This window comes from Neomonachus schauinslandi, chromosome 14 (genome assembly GCF_002201575.2).
Source record: "Neomonachus schauinslandi chromosome 14, ASM220157v2, whole genome shotgun sequence".
Classification (NCBI taxonomy): Eukaryota; Metazoa; Chordata; class Mammalia; order Carnivora; family Phocidae; genus Neomonachus; species Neomonachus schauinslandi.
In genome coordinates, this window is record NC_058416.1 from 87,796,511 (window position 1) to 87,815,421 (window position 18,911).

Consider the following 18,911-nt stretch of genomic DNA (forward strand, 5'->3'; position numbering starts at 1 on the left):
GGGAGAGACACGGGACTTTGGCTTATTCCTCTGGCCGCAGTGATTGGCTCAGGGATGGGCTGTGACCCGTCAGAGACAAGGAGATGCCCTGCCGGCTTCTTCCTTGCGATGTGGTCTTGTTGGACGTGAAGGAAGGAAAATGTGAGGCTCGGTGATGCTAATGGTTCTGTGACGTGCGTATTGATAATGAAACCAGCTCCATGGAAGAGAGCAGGGTGACGGATAAAAATGCATCTTAAAAAACAACTTTTAAAATATACTTTCAGTAAAATTTGCTCTTTCTGGCATATAGTTCTATGAGTTTTTGACTCATGCAAAGTTTTGTGTAAGCACCTCCCCAGCCAGGATCCAGGACAGTTCCATCACCCCAACCTTAAATTTTTTTTTTTGTTGTAGTCAGACCCTCTCCAGCCCATAATTCCTAGCAGTCTGTGACCGGTTCTCCATCCCTCTAGTTGAGATTTTTCTAGAACGTCATGTAAGTGGAATTATACAGTAGGTAGCTCTTTGCGGTTGCTTTCTTTCATTCAGGAGAATGTATTTGAAATTTATCCATGTGCATCCATCCTTTGCTCTCCTTTATTGCTGAGTTCTATTCCATTCAGTGGTATACCATTCGTTTACCCATTCTCCAGTTGAAGACATTTGTGAAAACCCTTATCGATGACATTGTTTAGATGCTGAATCCAGCCAGGCCTGACGCTAGCCCGCTCCTAGACTCCCCAGCTCTGACTGCCATTAAATTCCAATTTTGTTTAGACTTAGTATGGGTTCTGTGTGACCTGAAAGAATCACACTTTCTTTCTTTTTTTTTTTTTTGAGGGGGGAGAGTGTATGCAAGCGAGAGCAGGGGGAGGGGCAGAGGGAGAGGGAGAGAGAATCTCAAGCAGACTCCACACTCAGTGTGGAGCCCAACAAGGGGCTCGATCCCACGACCCTGAGATCACGACCTGAGCCAAAATCAGGAGTCCGATGCTTAACCTACTGAGCCATCCAGGCGCCTCCAAGAATTACGTTTGATATCAACAATGCCTGGAAGTCAGGTCTGAACAAGTGAGAAGTCCAAAGCAAATGGGCTCCACGTATGACATTCCTGTAAATGGGTTTATAGGAATAAGTTGCATGCTGGGTTTCCCTCATGGTGGCAGGGAGGGTGGCAGGAGGTGACACCCACTTTGACACAGAGGGAAATTGAATCTCAGAGGGGTGAAGTGACTTGTCTGGGTACATCAGTTGAGCTGGTGGCAGGCCTGGGGGTCTAGCCCAGTTGTTCCTTTCCCTCTACTGAGCCGCAGAGGCCCCCCCCTGCAGACGGGGGCTGAGCTGTCAGCATCCCTTAGTGAATTTCCCTTTTTTATTTAAACAGTCTCCGAGGTGTCCAATTTAGAGTAAATATAAATGGAAATTCGAACAAGGTCATCAACATTTCCTACTGTTTAACAGCTGATGGTGCCTATAGGAGGTCAAAATTACTGTCACTAAGATCTTATATAATTGGTTTAATAATGCTCTTTCTGCATCTGGTGCCCACGGAAATCTCTCTTGTTGGCTTGAGGGCTCCTCACTCCGTATCTCTGAACATCTTTCTCCTCGCGCTAACAAAAGCCCAGTTTACACGAAGGAAGAGGTGTGCGATTTGTTTTAAGTTTTTGGTCAGGCGGGATCACAGCTGTCCGAACTGTTAGCTCAGACGGTGTGGTCTCGGTGTGGTGTCACCAGCTGCTGTCACGCATGCACGTCACTGTGGCTTAGCACGCTAGGTGGTTCCTCGCTCACATCCAGTGTGGGTGTTCACGCTTGGCAGGCTCTTCTCCAGGCAGAGACGCGGGCTCCTTCCAGGGCCCGGGCTCCTTCCAGCTCATGGCTCTGCCACGACCTGGGGCCTCAGACTCTTCCTCTTCTCCCTGCTGGAAGGTAAAAGATAAAAATTTTGGCTTCAGAGTAATATGCAACACTTATATTTCATTGGCCAGCCCTAGTGTCAAGGCCCCTGGATGCAGGAGAGCCTGGGCAAGTTCCTGGCTGGGCGGCCATATGCAATACTATGGACAGGACGGCTTTTTTTTCTTGACAGGTAGCCATCTCTCCCACAGACGCGATGCCTCATTGTCTAGACTAAAGCTGCTCTCCCCTCGCTCCCCTGCTCCAATTTCCAACACTGTTCAATGCTGCCCTCCCCTGCTTGGCTAGTTTCGGGTTCGAACAGACAAAGCCTGCTCATCATCATAGCCCTGAGTGCATATGGGGAAAATAAAATGATATGGCATAACTTCCATCCCTCTGTGTCTTTGATCTCCTTCCCCAAAGCCAGCCGTGGCCAGCCATTTCTGCCTTCAGTTCTGCTGCTGATTGTTTGAATAACTCTACCTACTACTCTACTTTCACCCCTTGCGTTAACATGTTTAGACAGTAATGCTCTCTGTATAAGAGAGGAGGACCAAGCTAATGTACACACCTTCCTATTCTGTTTTCTTAGCAGTTAACATTGTATTTGGCTGCAGGTGACAGAAATCTCTGGCCACAGGGGCTTAAGCAGGTAGCAGCTTATTTTATTTTGTTTATTTTATCTCATGTTGTGGCTAGCTCCTTCTGACTTCCCACATTAACTTTCTCTGTGTGTAACTTTGGTCCCCGTGGTTGCATGGTGGCTGTCCCACCTATGTCCCCTTTCAAGATGAGAGGGCCAGCACCCACCAAACTTGGATGTCTGACATTTTTCTTGAGCATTAATGCCATCTCCTCAGAGAAGGGTTGAGTTTTGACTGGAGATAAGTATTCTGCCTTTACTCAGGGAGGGGACAGTGGGTGGAGTCTGCCTGGAGTGGGTGTCCCATCTACAGAATTTAGTTACTCCCCTGGTTTTCAGCCCCTCTCCCCCCGTCCTTGCTGTGTGTGCCAACGTTAAGTCTGGGTCCCTGTGGGCATAGTAGCCCGGAGCCCCTCTGTGGCACTCACAGAATGTTCTAGCCCAAGGATTCCTCTGCCATCTTGCCCATCAATACACTCTCATCCACTTGTTGTCTTCCAGAGACTTGTTGAAATATTTTGTCTTCAGATGGCCTTCCTTCATTTCTCTAGATAATAGGTTTATTCCTTCTTTGCACTTTTATGTTTTTACTTCTGTGGGGTTTCTGTGGAGATGTGGGGAAATGTGTTCAGTTTACCACTTAAAATCAAATTCCATATCTTTCTTTCTAAAGGAAAAATATCAATATTTCCCTTAGCTTGAATAAGCATGACATGTTCATTCTACGAGAGTTGAAAACACATAGAAAAATATATCAGAAATTTGAAAGGCATTCATAACCCCCATATGCAGAGCCTCGCCTCTAGGTAAGAGTCCGCTTGAGTTCTGGCATGGGAGTTGACAAAATGATGTTACAGTTAGCGTGGAAGGCAAAAAATAGGCAAGCCTAGCTAGTAGAAATTTGATTTAAATAGTAACCCTGGTGTGAGCTTGCTAGGGCTGCCATAACAAAGTACCACAAACCGAGTGGCTTAAACAACAGGAATTTATTTCCTTACAACTCTGGAGGCCAGATGCCCAAGATCATGGCGTCAGCAGGTTGATTTCTTCTGGGGCTTCTCTGCTCGCTTTGTAGACAGCTCCTGCGTCCTCATGTGTATGCACACGGGCGCGCAACTCCTTATGAAGACACCACTCATGCTGGATTAGGCCCCGCCCTTGTGACCTCATTTTAACTTATTACTTCTTTAAAGACTTCATCACCAAGTTTTCCGATAACTCCCCTGCCCCACTAAACTGTGAAGTCAAATAAAATCAGTGCCCTGGCTGATTCAGTGTATATAGTGTGTGCTACTCCCACCAGATTCTGCTTTCACATTATCCACCTAGAGACTTCAGGTGGATTCAAGATTTAAATGTAGTACCTGAAATCCACAAAAAGGGGACATCTATAATCTCACTACCAAAAAAAGAAAAAAGAAAAAAAATCAAGGTAATTCACATACCCATCACCCTCTGAGATGAATTAGCTTGATTGTGGTGATTATTTCACAATGTATATATGTGTATCAAATCATCAAAGTGTACATCTTAAATATATACAATTTTTAATTGTCAAAGATTCCTCAATAAAAAAGAATTAAATGTAAAAATGTGGACACACACATGGCATCTACATACACCCACTCACAGAAAACTAGGTGAAAGTATCCGTGACCGTGTATTTGATCTTGGGACATGGCGAGGGCTTTCTCGGCATGAAGGCAGTGGTGAATGTCATGAATCAAAAGATTGATGCTCTCCCTTATGTTTTAAATATTTTGCATTGGCCTTTGATGATCTCTGTAGAACATTTGTACCCCCAGATTTTGCCTGAGGATATGATAATCTCCAATGTCCTGCCCCCTACCTCTTTCTAAGCCCTTGGCTGGTTTGGAAAGGAAGCCTGTTCAAGGAGGGGGATGTGAAGGGTAGGATTTTTTTTTGTAAGGTGCTGTGTTACCCCTCAGGGGCCCTTCAGGAGCGCCCCACAGAGGAATCTCTCTCAGAGCCAGGAAAAGCTTTGCTTCTTGCTTTCATGTTATGGACAGCGTCCAACTAGTGACCTCATCCTGTGCTTTGAGAGCTGGGCAGTTCAGAGGCACATTGGCAGTTCTTCTGAGTCATGGCTCGAGCTCTTACAGGGTAGATGTTGCCTGCTGAGCTTTCCTGTGGCAGCAGAATGTGGTGGCTGGGACTGTGAGCTCTGCCCAGAGCTGGCCTGCTTGCACGGAATCCCGCCTCTGCTGCTTACAAGCTGTGTGATCTCAGGCAGGTCACATAAACCCCCGTGCTTCCGTTTCTCCATCTATGAGTGGGGAAAATAATCAAATCCTCCTAACCAAAAGATTGGAAAGATGAGGAGTCAGTCCCTGTATGATGCTGCATCATAAGGATTATGTAAATGGTGATGTCCACGACGATTGTGTTGGCCCTGATTTCTCTGTATTTTATCTTTTCCTATCATTGTAATTTATAGTCCTATCTAATGCTTAATGAACTTGTTGGCATATGACCCAAGACTTGCCACCAAGGCAATGAATGACTTAGTTTTTGAGTAGACACAAGGCACCTACTGCCTACTCTGTGGTGTCAGTGCTGTTCAGGGGAGTCATCTAGGGAACACAGAAACAATCGGGCCCCGCCTGAGACCATCTAAATCAAACTGGTGGGCAGGCCCAGGGATGATTGATGTGTTTCCTACCCTGTGTAGGAAAGAGTTGAGAATTATCAGCTGTTAGTCAGGGCCACACTTTGACAGATCAGTGAGGAATGTGTCTTGCTGGTGTTTTTTAAAGACTTGGCCGCCTGGCCCACTGGAAGGAGAGCCTCCTACACTTGGCTGTCCGGGCCTGACTTGTCTTGCGTGAATTAGAAAAAGACATTCAGCTGCAGAAATGTCACAAGCCGTTGCTGTTCGGTGGGTGACCGGTAGCCACAAGATTGATAACTAGCTACCAGGTTGGGCTGGAGATGTTAGTGAACTCCACCAGGACCTGTGCCCTGTGGATTGCTTCATTCTGGGAGGTTCTGAACCTGCCAAAGCTGCAGAGCCTTCCTCCAGCACACCTTGTGCTCTCGGTGAACCTGAGCTTGATTCTCTTTCTGGCTCATAAGGAGCACAGTGATGAGCCCTGTTCATCTGGGCCTCCTAAGACTCCCTCATGTCATGCTTTCAGGACCCACCTCCTCCGGATGGGTGGTGAGGAGCCCTCTAGGATATCAGCAGACTGGTCTACCTGCCAATGGGAAAAACAATGGTGCCACTGTATGACGTTTGGGGATCAGAGGGACGGGTGATAGCTTCTCAGGCCATGGATGTATTTCTCAGCACAGAGTCCCATGGCTTTATAAAATACTCCTAAATTCAGATATCATATTTTGTTGCAACCTGGTTTGAGGATGAAATGCGGTCCTGGCAGCTGATGTTTATGGCTTTCCATATAAGCTCTCAGACAAAATTTGTACTGCATTTTGCTTGAGTTATGGTAGGGCAGGATTGTAAACCTCACACTGTTATTTCAGATAAAATGCAGGCGTTGACCACAATAAACAAGAGAGGAGGCACAGCTTTAAATTTCTTGCAAATCAATTTTTGAGAGGTATAAAATATTGACAGAAATGATTAAAAAAATAAACCAATCCACAATGAAAACAGAGCATATTAAACTCAGCATATATTTTAATTTCTTCTTTTCCACATTTATAAATAAGTCAGAATTTAAACCTTGCCTTGGGCTTCCCCTACATTTTATGAGAAGGTGAAATTTGGACCCACCTCTTACTTCCCAAGTCTGGCCAGCTGGGCATCCACTTTGCTCCGCTGAAGGGTGCTGTCATTGCTGCTCAACGCAGATGTTCCCTTGTTGCCATTTATTTCATGGTCAGATTCACCTAGAATTTAAATTCCTGGTTTGGAGAGGAGAAATAAACCAACAAAAAGCTAATTTAAATTTCCTATGGAAGGGCACTTCTTCATCGCTTGACATTGTCAAAATACAGATTGCCCCTTGGTGGCGGCAATAGATGAGGCTAATTCTTCAAAGTAATTTCTGCCCCCCCCGTGTTCCACTCAAATCCTAGGCAATCCACAGGATACATTCTGGAGGAAACGCGTGTCTGTATGATGAAAGTCAATATATGGTGTGCATGTTTATGGGTGTATTTCTTATGTGTTCTATATAACATATTATGTGCATATATATATATATTTTAAACAGATTTGGGATAATTTAAATAGAGTTTTGATGTCTGCTTTTTCACTTAACATGTCATAAGTGTTTTCTCATGACGCTTCATATTTGTTGAAGTCATGGTGCTGATAACCACTCAATGTCATACACACACAGTATGGCTTTCATCATTTACTTAGTCATTTCCCTTGTGATGGGTTTATAGGTTGCTTCCGGCATGTTGCCGTGATAAACCATGCTTGTGGTGAACCTACTTGCAGGTGGGGAATTGCTGGGATGGGCCTTTTTTAAGGGTGTTAATGCTCGGTTCCCTGATTGCTTCATGTATGTTAGATGTGCCAGCTCCTTGGGGCAGAAATCACATCTGTCTTGTCCCTATGATAGCCCTACATGCCACAGTGCTGGATAGAAGACAGATGAGTAGTAGAGATAGATAGATAATCAGAGGAGTGGATGGGTAATAACCCTGCTTCTCCAGTAATTAATCTGACAAGGACTGGCCATATTGATGACACTTGAAAAGATCCATCCTCCCTCCCTCTCTCCCTCCCTCCCTCCTTGAGATATCATGACATATAAAAAGTATATATATTTAAGGTGTACAGTTTGAGGTTTTGATAGAAGTACTCATGTATACATAATCACAACCAAGCTAATTAACATATTCATTACCTCTACATAGCTACCGTGTGTGTGTGTGTGTGTGTGTTTAGATTTAATTTAAAATCTATCTTTTTAGGGGCGCCTGGGTGGCTCAGTCATTAAGTGTCTGCCTTTGGCTCAGGTCATGATCCCAGGGTCCTGGGATCGAGCCCCGCATCGGGCTCCCTGCTCAGCCGGGAAGCCTGCTTCTCCCTCTCCCACTCCCCTGCTTGTGTTCCATCTCTTGCTGTCTCTTTCTCTGTCTAATAAATAAATAAGAAAAAATCTTAAAAAAAAAAAAATCTATCCTCTTAGCAAATTACAGCATACAGTACAGGATTGTTAACTATGTGACATGCTCTGCATTAGATCTCCAGAGATTATTCATCTTGCAAGATTAAAACTTTGTACCCTTGGACCAACACCTCCCCACTTCCCCTCCCCAAATCCAGCCCCTGGCAATCACCATCCTACTCTCTGCTTCTATGAATCTGACTATTTTAGGTTCCACATGCTAGTGAGATCATGCAGTATTTTGTGGAGAACTTGCTTTCTGAACACCTTCTTGCAAAAAGGATGCATCGGCCCCTACATGGTTGTATCTTTTCCCCAATCTCCTAATTACAATTTTGTCACCTCTTGGCAAGGAAAGCTCACCAAGGACAGCCTTGAAAAGGGGCCCCAAAATTAAATCAATGGAAAGGTATATTTTGCAGAATTTGTAATGGCTGCAGAAAAAAAGTTACCAGGAGTTAGAGTCTATGGAGTGGTATTTATTTGCCTTTTATCCTCTAGCAGTGCTACATTTCAAAGACTGCTGCCTGGTTGCATTTCTTCTTGCACGGGCACTAGGGTTGGAGATTTATTATTTCTGGGCAGGGAAGAAGCCCTGTCTGTTCTTGGCCTGATTTGCCAACCCTGGTTCCTGGTGGACTCTCTTTAGTTTGAAAAAGCTTGTTGGGTCTGTGTTTTCCCACTTGAAAGAAACAATCACACATAGCTATATATGTATACAAACACACATATACATGTTTATGTATATATTTTAATTAACAAAATAATACATAGTTGTAACAAATTTAAAGAAAGTAGAAACCTAGATGTCAAAAAGTGAAAACCTTGTTCTTTGGTTCTATAGACACACAAACATAATTATATGTACATTTATATATATATATACCACACATAAATATGGAACCTTAAAAAATCTAAGTAGGATCATATAGGATACATTTATAATTTTTTATACTTAGTGAGTGACATATTGTGGACATTTTTTCAAGTATGTCCATGTAGCTCTACCTCATTTTTCTTACGGTTGCCTATTACCCCACTGTAAAAATGTGTAGTTTATCTAGTCTCCTACTGGTAAACCTTTAGAATGGTTTAAACTAATTAACAGTAATAATAGTAACAATAGCATGACTGATTGATATTTATGTGTGTCAGCACTGTTCTGAGCACTTCATATTTACTAACTCATTAATCTTTACAATAACCCAATAAGGTAGGACTTACATTTATATCCTATGCTATACGAGGGCATTTGAAGCACAGAGAGGTGAAAGTAACTTGCTGAAATGGCTCAGTTAGGAAGCAGCAGAGCCGGGATTCTGGCTCCAGCACATGCACTCCTAAGTTTGTGTGCAATGCAAAATGATGCTGAGTGAACATCCTTGTAGATAAATCAACCTGTATGCATTCGCACTAGGATTTCAGAAGGCAAGCGTTCTAGAAGTAGGAACGCTGAGCCATAGCTTCACCCTCATTTCAATCAGAATCACTGAGAGGTCTGAATGTCCATGTAGATGCCGCGTCTGGGAGGGATGGGAAGAAGCGTAACTATCAAACGATGAAGCCGTAGCAAGTCCTATACAATGGCACACTGCTGGCTCGGGTGGGCTTTGCAGGTGCACAGCCTCCTCTCTGTGGGGCGACCTAACAAAGAGGGCCGTGATCCTCTGAACTTGTCTTTAGAGAGCTGGAGGAGGCGATGTTTTCTCTTGGGTGAGGTGGGGGGTGGGACTGTGCAGCCACAGACTGTTGGGTCAGTGGTACATGAGCTCCTTCCCGCTCAACACTGGCTGGTTTGGAAGATTCCTGAAGAACCCTGTGCTGAGTCCAGGGGCGGCCCAGCGTGGCCGGGGGCGGATTGCTGGGCTGGTGGGTGCAGACTTCACTGTGTTGGTTTCCTGGCTTCTCAGGGCCCGGCCTTTATTCTTCCTTTGCCTTCCTTTCTCACACAGAGATGGAGAGCCGGGGGATCGTGGATAGCCTGCAGAGGTTTTCCTCGCTCCCTGCCTATCTACCCACAAGCTTCCACATCGCCGACGCGGAGCAGGCCTTCTTCCTTAAGGAAGCCAACCAGGACGTCACGAGGAACTCCAGTCTGCAGGCGCGGGTGGAGTCATTCTTTGTCTACCGGGCCAGGACCCCCCCCAGCCATCAATGCCAGCTATGGCCCATTTTCAGCGGAGAAGACAATCCCGCGGGAGCTCTTGTTGAATTCCCCAGCCTTTGGAAACATGGAGAAGTTTCCCTTCAACTGGAAGCTGAAATCCCACATCCTCGACAGCTCCATCTACTCCAACAGACCCAAAGTGCAGACCTTATTTTACATCACTGGGATGGACTGGGACGACAGCGACCCCGAGGAAGATCTACCGTGCGTCAAGATGTTCGCCTTCCCCGAGGCCAGGGAAGTGGCGGCCAGCTGTCGGCTGCAAGGGGACCCGGGGCTGTGTGTGGCCGAGCTGGAGCTGCTGCCTGAGTGGTTCAGCTCTGGGCTGGACCTGGAGCCCGAGGAGGAAATCCCGGCTCTGCTGGGGGGCACTGCGATGGAGCTCTTCTTCACACTATACCCGGCTGACCAGGCTGGCCAGTGTCCACTGGAGGAGGATGGCAAGTGGGAGAACAACATCCACTCTGGCCAGGACAGCCCCCAGCAGGTGCCTCCAGCCCGGGAGAGGATCGGGAGTGTGGTGGTCTACCCAACTCAAGACGATCTGAAGTGGTCCCTGGTGAGCCTGGACGAGAACGTCGTCATCTCAGTACCCCTGAACCTCGTCCGGGAAGGGGACACGGCCACCTTTTTGGTCTCTCTGACCAGCAGCTCTGTGGCAGACCACTTCACTCTGAGGTAAGTGGCTTTGCTGGGTTGGACAGAATGGAAATCGACTTTTGGTCATCGATGAATTGTCAGTTAATAACGTGGTGTTGCTCATCTGCTGAGTATCCCGTGTAGTGAGGAAACTGACAAACGCGGAATAGAGACCCATGCAAGACAGCAAAGTAAAGCAGGGTATTTGGGCGTGGGCCCTGGGCATCTACGTTCTCTAAAAGCTCCCCAAGTCATTCTGTTGTGAAGCCAGGACTGAAAACAAGTAGGCTGGCAGGTAAGCTCTCCGGTGACGCTCTGAATCTGTCACTGCTGGCCTGGACTTGCTGCCCTAAGTGGCAACTTGGTAAATGAATTCCGCTTTCCAACTACAGGGAAGAGCTTTCCGAGACAATGTGTCCGACCTCTCAGGTTTTCATCAAGTGAAGAATCAGTAAAGAATCCCTTGGTAAAGCAAATAAGCAGTCTCTGTATGATGAAGACGCAGTTTTAGGATTGGAAAAAGTGGGCTACTTCTCTGTGTTGGCGGGGCAAACCTGTCTTTAGCTTATTGTGCTCACAAAGCTTCGTGGATGGCAGTGGCCCTGCCCCTGCTGGCTGTGTGCCCTGGGGCAAATCGTCTAACCTCTCTGGGCTTCTGTTCCCTCGCTGGTGATGGGGATTATGATGGGCTGGACGTCTCGGGAGTGCTGTGAGGATCAGTCAGGTTAGGGAAGGTCTTGGAACAGAGTCCTCACCGAGTGTTAGCTGGTGGTGGTTTCCCCGGTGCTCAGATGCTGAGGTGGTGCCATGTCAATGAGGCGTGTTTTTCTGGTTGCAGGTGAGAAGTGGGATTCATCGTAAGCCCAGTGTAGTCCCTTTGCTTCTGAGGGAGGCGACATGCCAGATCACACCTGTTTGGAGGTGTGGATGCTGAGGCTCCGGCAGATCCCAGGCGGGTTTCGTAGCCTGCAGGAAGCCCAGTTCCTGTTGGAAGCCTCTTGAGTTAGTTTTGGTGATAACGGAGTCAGAACTTGGCTTGGACCCGCCCTGTGCTAGTCACTCCAGTGGTCGGGCTGCGGTGGTCTAAGCCCAGTTCTTGCTCTGCAGAGATTCCTTCCTGCAAAGCAGCATCAGATGCTTGTTCTACACCAAGAACGGCAAAGGTATGGATTCTGCACTTGTGCGGATGAGCGTACCTTCTGCCCGGACAGACACTGCTAGTCGATTGCGGCGCTTCGGCTGTCCCTCTGCCGTGGCAGACATTGCTAGTCGACTGCGGCGCTTCAGCTGTCCCTCTGCATGGCAGACATTGCTAGTCGACTCTGGTGCTTCAGCTGTCCCTCTGCATGGCAGACATTGTTAATCGACTCTGGTGCTTCAGCTGTCCCTCTGCATGGCAGACATTGTTAGTTGACCCTGGTGCTTCAGCTGTCCCTCTGCATGGCAGACATTGTTAATCGACTGCGGCGCTTCAGCTGTCCCTCTGCCATGGCTGACATTGTTAACCGACTCTGGTGCTTCAGCTGTCCCTCTGCATGGCAGACATTGCTAGTCGACTGCGGCGCTTCAGCTGTCCCTCTGCCATGGCAGACGTTGTTAATCCACTCTGGCGCTTCAGCTGTCCCTCTGCATGGCAGACATTGTTAGTCGACTCTGGCGCTTCAGCTGGCCCTCTGCCATGGCAGACATTGCTAGTCGACTGCAGTGCTTCAGCTCGCCCTCTGCCACGCAGACGTTGTTAATCGACTGCAGTGCTTCAGCTCTCCCTCTGCCATGCCAGACATTGTTAATCAGTTTTAGCATTGAGTCCAGGACTCCTGGCAGCCCCTACATGTTCATGTGAGGTGGAGTGGTTGACACTTAACTTCTTTGCCATCCTTGGTGTAGCGAGAACATTGTTGGGTGAGAAGTTTGAGGAAAGGGAGAACAGATGGTCTGGTGGTCAGGGAAGCGTTGGAGCCTGGTTGGAAAAGGCATTTCAGGCCAGGGAAATGGCATAAATGGTACTAACTTTCATTGAGGACTGAGAATCGTCCAGGCCACATTCTGAGTTATTCACATGCACTAACTCACTGGGTTCTAACAATGAACAACCCAAGGAGGTGAGTACTACTAATATCCCTATTTTTCGGAGCACAGAGAGGTTAAGTAGCTTGCCCAGGGTCACACAGCTAGGGAGTGGTGGGTGTGCACCCAGGCGGTCGGGCTCTGGAAAGGCTCTAGGTGCCCTTCATTCCCTCGCAGCCCCCTTTCTGGCTGGAAGACAGGGGCGGGGGCAGCTGCTGCACCCAGGCTGTGTGTGCCCAACAGCCATGCCAGAGCTGGGGGCTAATTTAGGGAGGGGGAGGCTAGTGGGGCTGGAAGAGGACCCCACATGGAGACTGGAGAGGGCCCCGAGTGTCACCGTGGTGAGGGGCAGAAACCCCCAAGCTGCTTTCTCCCCCGCAGAAGCTGATGTGAGAGCTGAAACGGGCTCTCACTCGGACTCCGCCTGGGGAGGTCAAGCACGAACTGTCAACCCCGGGGAAGAGTAGCCACGGGGCCTTTTGGTTTCAGCACTGTCAGGGCGTCCTCCTCTGGAGAGCCCTCTGGGGCTTTCCCTCTCCCTTGGGCTTTGATGCTGCGCGGGCAGGAGATGGAGAGGGATGAAGAGGAGGCGGGTCAACCCAAGGAATGTCCCACACCTTTGTTTAAACTGCACTTGTGGAGCCTTGGTGCTGCCCCGGAGAAGAAGCACCTAGCCTAGAGTTTGCAAACTGTCGGCCATAGTGAAATCGAGGCCGCGTGCGCGCGTGGGTGTGCGTGTGCGCGCGTGCACGTGTGGGCGCGCGCGCGCATGCGTGGTGGCGCATTTGGCATTCCCCGGTGTAAGAGCGTGGCCAAGCTCTATCGGTGGGGGATTTCACTTAGTTTTCTCGGTGGTCTTGAGGCTCTGGCACCCCGGCCTCGGTTGGCTGCAGTGAGGCGTGCGTTGTGCCCTGCCTGGTTCCCTACCGCCCCCCGGCCTCCCCGGGGTCTCACACCTGCCTTCTTCTCCCCCTTGGGTCATCTCTCCGGCTCCTGCGGGCGCTTGCATTGTGAGTCTCCTCAAGTACTGTTGGAAAAAAGGGAGATGCAATGCTAAAAGGGGCTGGATTCTAATCTCTGCAGGCGGATGTCACCACCTCATTCACTGTGTGTGTCGGGTGAGTCCGCGTGACCAGCAGGTGCATCCCAGCCAGTGAGACTAGAGCCGAAGAGCGCCTGGGATACTGGGTGTTCAGTAGGTGCGAACTGATGCGGTTATTCACTATGGTTGATGCTATTATGGTGCTGTGATATATGAATTGATACTATTAATGCATACTTTACTTTTTTAAAAAGAATTTATTTGTCTGTTTATTTAATTTTGTTGTTTTAGAGAGAGTGGGCAGCAGCAGGGGTGGGGGAGAGGCACAGGGAGAGAGAGAATCTTAAGTAGGCACCATGCTCAGCGCGGGGCTCAGTCTCACAACCCTGAGATCACGACCTGAGTGGAAATCAAGAGTCCGGTCCTTAAAGGGCCGAGTCACCCAGGAGCCCCTCACGCTTTACGTTTTTATGTGTCCGTGTGCCAGGCTCTGTGTTAACCCTTTATTTATATGCACTTTCTTACAGTATTATCACGGGCACCATACAAAGTATTATTCATGTCCATTCTGTGGATGCGGAAACAGACTTGGAAAGGTTAGGGGTTGCTTGCTGAAGTTGTGCAGCGGGGAGGCACTGGTTTTGGGGCCCGGGTCTGCATTCATGAATCAGGAGCTCTCATTTGAAACTACTCTTCTGGGCTGTTCTGCATGTCTACATAGGGACCAGTCTCTACCTATTGAACCTTTCTGGGTCAACATCTAGTTTCTTACCTTCATGCTTTCCTAGAAGGGACTGCTCCTTATTACGCTTTATTTCATGGCCACAGAAAAATGCACTGAAGTTGTGGATCACCCAAACGAGAGCAAAGGCTATTTAGACAGAGCTTGCTACGCCCAGGGAGTCCGTCACCATCACTTGCGTTTGGCGGAGACTCAAGGGCAAGCAGGAGTTGGGGAGCTTATACTGGAAAGCAGGGAAGGCTCAGGTCTGCTTGGGTCAGAGGTTGCTGGCATGGGGAGGCCAGAGGCAGGTTAACAAGAAGTGAGCATCTTACATGATGGCTTTTCCTCCTTGGCCCTGAGTTGGAAGCAGAGGCGATAAAAAGGGACGCTGGCAGTCCTGCACCAAGTTCAGACCTTTCTGGGCTGATGACCGCGAGGCCATGGTCTGGCTCTTTGTCCTGATTGCTGCAAGGTGGTGGGTCGGAGTTTTATTATTACATTTGGTCTGGTTGTTGTTCATTTGTATATACCATCTCTCAAAATAAAACACTGTTTTTAGGCCTAGAGAAATGTGTGATTTCCCAACATAACGGATTGTCTGTTTTAATCATGTCTCTTATGAATGAAATGTGACATATTTCATTCTGGCTCAGATGGAGCCCTGGATCAAAGTGTGAACATGCACAAGATTTGCTGAGATCGAATTTCAGAGCTGAAGACGTATGGAAGGGGGACAGATGTGTGTGTTTTCATGTGTCACGTTGCTATTTCAGACTGCATATTGTATTGGGGCCAATTTGAACAAAGTTGGGTTGATTATTCTCTAATGCCAGAATAGTATCTAAGCCTGACCATGCATTGAAAAGCCTTTTGGCAAAGGGGTGGTAAAGTAGTTTGGAGGGGTTGAGGGCTGTTGGCAAGGCAATGCTGGGCTGGACTCAGGTAGATCTTTGTTATACTTCCAAGAAAGTTCAAAGTACTATGAAATTTTCCCCACTCCAAATATAATGTCCCTGAGGCTCAGAGAGATTCTGGAAAACTTTATGTCTGATTTATTAAAATAGCTTTCTCTCAGCTCACACAGAGAGCCTCTTGGGCTGACCTCCCATCCTGTTAAGCAGTGGAGCCCAGGGGTTAAGCTCATGGACTCTGGAGCCAGTCTGCCAGTGTTCGAATCCTGCTTCTGCCACATACCAACTGTGTGACCTTGGGAAAGTTACTTTATCTCTCTGTGCCATAGCTTCCCTGTGTACACACGGGGACAGTGGATGCTTTAAGTGACTATGAAGCGTCACCTTTGTGCTCAGACGATTCTTCCATTTCTTTCTTCTTTCCATTTCTTCCTTCCTCCCTCCCTCCCTCCCTCCCTCCCTTCCTTCCTTCCTTCCTTCCTTCCTTTTTAGAGAGGGATGGGGGCAGAGAGAGAGAGAGAGAGAGAGAGAGAGAATCTTATGCAGGTTCCATGCCCAGCATGGAGCCCGATGTGGGGCTCGATCTCACAACCCTGAGATCATGACCTGAACCAAAAGAGTCGGACCCTTAACCAACTGAGCCACCCAGGTGCCCCATTCTATTTCATTTGGTAGCCACCCCATCATTCTGGTTGTTCAGGTCAAACACCTAATAACTGTGATTGGCTTTTCTCATTCTCTGATACCCTGCATATGAATGACAGCAGATGCTGGGGCTCTTCCTTTCAAATATCCAGAATCAAACTTCCTCCATTGCTGTGACCCAGGTACAAGCCAGGGTTCTCTCTGGGCTGGACACCTACAAGAGCCTCACCACCTCCTCCCTTGCCCCCTGAAGTCTCTTTTTGAGCAAAAGCCTGAGTCCTTCCACTGGCCCGCAGGCCCTGCATGATCTGGCTCTGTCGTCTCCTCGAGCTCATCTGTTAGGACTCTCCCACTCACTCCATCAGCAACAGCCACCAGTGTTCTAAAGGACCCAACCCCCTCCCCATTTAACACTGGACCCCCATCCCACTACCCCCTGCCCTGCTCTGATTTCTGAACATACCACTTTTGTCAATGATGTGATATATCATTATTAATGGTTCACCTCTTCTTGCTAGAATGTGAGGCAGGGACTTTGTCTCCTTTGATGTGTCCTAAGGATCTAGAACAGTGCCTCGCGCATAGTAAGTGCTCAGGAAACATTTGTTGGATGAATGAATGAATCTGGAGGTACTGCAAGACGTTGTTCTTCAACAAAGGGTATAAATTGTCAGGACTGTATGAATTCATGATGTAAATAAATAAGAGTTTCATAAGTATTGAAGGTTTGGATGCTTTGAGGCTCCAATTCTGGCAAGAGTGTCCTGTTGCGTATAATGTGAGAACTGATTCACTTCTAGTTCTACATGGGCTGTGTCGGTATGTCCTGGACTTCAGTAATTCACACACCACCTTTGTGATCTTCTTGTCGTGTTCGCTACCACCACCTCCTCTCTTCATAAGTCAAGTCATATCTGGGTGCCTTCTTGCACTTTCTTTTGTTTCTAAAGATTTTATTTATTTATTTGAGATAGAGCGAGAGAGAGTGAGCATGAGTTGGGGGGGCAAAGGGAGAGGGAGAAGCAGACTCCCCGCTGAGCAGGGAGCCCGATGTGGGACTCGATTCCAGGGCCCTGGGACCGTGACCTGAGCCAAAGGCAGACGCTTAACGACTAAGCCACCCAGGCCCCCGCTTCTTGCACTTTTTATTTACTATTTTTCTTTAAATCAAGTCACTTTGTAAAATATATACAAATACATTGAAGAAGGAAAGCTAACATTTGCCACCATAAATAGAAACCAGTATAACTTTCTCGCGTGAAAGGGTATGACAAAAATCAATTACCGTAACAACAACAGCAAGACAATACTAAGTTCTAAGTGCGTATCCTACATCTGCAGCCTAGTCTCTATTTCCAAGCGGGTTGAGCACGTGCTGCAGAGAGTGGGTTCACACTCCCTCAAGTTCAAATTCAAGTTCACATTCTCAATGGAGGGAGACAATAAACAAGCAAATGAGCAAAATCATACACAATTGAAACCTGTGCTAAGTGCTATGATGGAAACAGAATGCAGTACATTTAAATTTTATTTCATTTATTTTTAAAACCTTTTGTCTTGGAGTTATTTTAGACTTAGGGAAAAGTCACAAAAACTGCAGTTTCCCCTAATGCTAACATCACACACAGTCACAGCAGGAATTTAAAAACCAGGAAATTAACATTGGTATAAATTATGAACCAACCTACAGGCATTATTAAAGACTTCCAGTTGTTCCCATAATGTCCGTTTTCTGCTCCAGGATCCAGTGAAGGGCCCCACATTGCATAGAGGAGTCATATCACCTTAGTCTGCTGAATTCTGCTCCCTGGTCTTTTTTTTTTTTTTGCCCTCTTTCATGACCTTGATACTTTTGAAGCATGCTGGCCAGTTATTTTTGAGAGTGTTCCTCAGCTTGGGATTGTCTGAGACTTTCTCATGATTAGGTTGAGGATGTGCCTGTTTGGCAGGAAAGCCGACGAAATGCTATGTCCTCAGTGTGTCATCGTGGGAGGCGTGTGATATCGCGGTGTCTTATTCCCAGGGATGCTGACTTTGGTTACTTAGCTGAAGTGGTGTTTTTCCAGTTTTTTCACTGGAAATTTGCTTTCCCACCCTTGTAATTAGGAATCATAACATCTGGGAAGATACTTTGAGACTATGCAAATATCCTTCCTGACATTATATTTTCACTCATAAATTTCAGTGTCCACCAGTGGTGCTTGCCTAGAATGTGGTAATTTTTGTAAAAATTTATTTATTCATTTATTTTTTAAGTAAAAGCTCTGTGCCCAGCATGGGGCTCCAACTCATGCTTCCAAGATGAAGAGTCGCATGTTTTACCGACTGAGCCAGCCAGGCGCCCTGAATGTGGTAATTTTTAAATAAATCAATTAGAAATGAATATTACAGAAGAATCTTGGCTCTCCTGATCACTTCGCATTTGAATGTATATGAGGAAATAGGCCAATAGCAGTTAGTCACCAAAGAAGTCATTAGACTTTTTCTGCCAGGTTCTGAAATTAAGGAAGATTGTCTGTGCCCTCAGGGGATCTAGAAGGCTTTGAGGGGGCTGACATTTTGACTTGCAGCATCACCTAGAAACACAAGGTACAGGGTAAGTCCTCGAGGAAGCGGTACGGACAGGAAGTGACACCAGAGAAGGGAGACCAGTGGAGTCCATGGGAGTCAACCAGGGCAGGCTTCCCAGAGGAGGAGAGTGCAGAGGATGGGCAGCTTTTGACTAATTAAAAGAAAACAAGAGGATGTATGTATGTGAGTAGGACAGTGGAGGCAAGTTTTGGAAGTAGTTAGAATTAGTGAGGCTAGTGGTCAGGTTTCAGCTCCTCCTACTGGCTCTATGACCTCGTACAAGTGACTTCACATCTCTGAGCCTTGCCTTCCTCTAGTATAAGTGAACTGGTAATAGCGTCTGTCTTTCAGGATGACCGTGAAGAGTAAACAAGATAATGCAGGAGGGGGGGCGCCTGGGTGGCTCAGTCGTTAAGCGTCTGCCTTCGGCTCAGGTCATGATCCCAGGGTCCTGGGATCAAGCCCCGCATCGGGCTCCCTGCTCGGCGGGAAGCCTGCTTCTCCCTCTCC